Source organism: Sinocyclocheilus anshuiensis, unplaced genomic scaffold, assembly GCF_001515605.1.
Source record: "Sinocyclocheilus anshuiensis isolate Anshui unplaced genomic scaffold, SAMN03320099.WGS_v1.1 scaffold919, whole genome shotgun sequence".
NCBI classification, from domain to species: Eukaryota; Metazoa; Chordata; class Actinopteri; order Cypriniformes; family Cyprinidae; genus Sinocyclocheilus; species Sinocyclocheilus anshuiensis.
The window spans coordinates 627,225-629,272 of record NW_015547671.1 but is presented as its reverse complement, the minus strand read 5'-3'; positions in this window follow the sequence as shown (position 1 = coordinate 629,272).

Sequence of the window (2,048 nt, the reverse complement as noted above, 5' to 3'; positions counted from 1 at the left end):
AATGGTTATTGTCATGGTGTAAAGAACAGAAACTGTTCTTTGTTAATAATTGGAATCTTTTCTGGGAGCGACCTAGGCTTTTTTGCACTGATGGCCTGCACCCAAGCAGAGTCGGAGCGGAACTCCTGTCGGACAACATCTCCAGGACGCTACGCTCCATATGACTAGTAAGCCAATTCTCAAATAACTGCTATGATGGCTTTTGTTCTATCCAATTAAATGATAGAAGTACTTGTGCTGTCCAATCTATAATGACTGTCTCTGTTCCCTGAATAGTGAGGTCAAAATATAAATTTATTGAAGAAAAAATCTGTAACACTTTAGATTACAACCTGCAATGCACTGCATAAGTAAACAGAATTTACAGCATAACTTTTTTGTAATTACAGTGTACCTATTCAGTACCTCCGTGTAGGTATAAGGGAACAATATGCAAAGTTTGGGGAATAAAGGAGTAATAATGTGTAAAATTACAAATTATTTATACTGTAAGTATTTTGAAACTAAGGGGTACCTATTCTAATATTACGTGGTATGTATGACCTAACAACAATCTTATATTTGGAAGCAATTTAGCAAAAACATACACTGTGTACTTTTTTATAGCCTACACATATAAAACAAGCTGGTAATTGTTTCAATCCAAACGCTCGGTTGAGACTGTTGGGTTAGGAAGCTGGCTTGATTTGACCCAATTTGGGTTGATACCAGTAATAAGTAACCCGACGTTGCTGGGTTATGAATGTGGAGGAAGTGAATGAGAGCATGCAGCAAGTCACATGAGTTCAAACGTGAACGGCTCTGTGTGCGACGGAACAAAGCACCACTTTAATTTACAGCCCGCAAATGTTGTATTTACCCTGTAACTACATGGAACAAGGGGGGAACAAAGCACCACTTTAATTTACAGCCCGCAAATGTTGTATTTACCCTGTAACTACATGGAACAAGGGAGGAACAAGTTGGACTTAAACACAGAACAAGTGTATATTTGCACAGTAATTACAGAGAAAAATATTGCACTAGTTTTAATTTAATTGTTCGATGGCCAAATTAAGCCCTCTACATTTTTTTGCTATAAAAACACCACAGTATACATCCACTGAAATACAAATGTTGTATCATGTATTTTTTCTGCAAACAGCTAGAAAGAGGTAAGCTTGTTTTAAGCTGCATTGCACCTTGATGGTATGTCATGCAAAGTTATTTGGTGATAGTGGTGTTGAGAAGTTGCTGATGTGAAGTTGCTGAAATCGATGAATAAGCTTTCATAAGGTTAGTAGACTCGTGAATTATAAATCATAGCAGAAACTCATTGACTAATTACACTAGATGTCCAGTTTTGTTTTTCAGTAATCTCCATCATGTCCATCCTTTAATAATAGAATGTGTACCCCATGGTTTAAAAATACCTATACGCCTATAATGAAATACCAATATAAAATTGTAAAAAGTATATATCGTCTTTCTAAATCGTTCCCAAACATAAGAATGTTGTTTAGGCCATACATACCATGTAATATTAGAATAAGTTCCTCGTAGTTTCAAAATACTTACAGTATAAATTTTACAAATTATTATCCCTTTATTCCCCAAACGTCACATATTATTCCCCTATACCTACACGGAGGTACTGAATAGGTACTCTATAATTACAAAAAAGTTACGCTGTAACTTCAGTTCCCCTTCAGGAACCCCCATCTTCTGTGACCACGCTAGCGCTTTGTGTGTGTGTCAGTCGCTATCCGTTTGTGAGTCTTATTTAGTGTTGTTTGTCCACTTATAAGCTCCATTATGCCAAGCTTCAGCAAAAAGAAGCATTTGGGCGAGAGCAGACAGCATTCAGGCTGTGTGTTCCTCCCTGCCCACACTATATTTCGGGTGGGGACACACACAGTTTGTGTTTTGTCTGCTTGGGAGCGAAGCACGCAGAGTCAGCTCTCGAAGAAAAGGGGAGCTGACTGCCCGCATGGCGAGCATTTGTTACTGCCTTGCTTTGTTCTCGGAAGGCTCTCTTTGAGGAGGGAGCCTTCACCGGCATTTCTCGC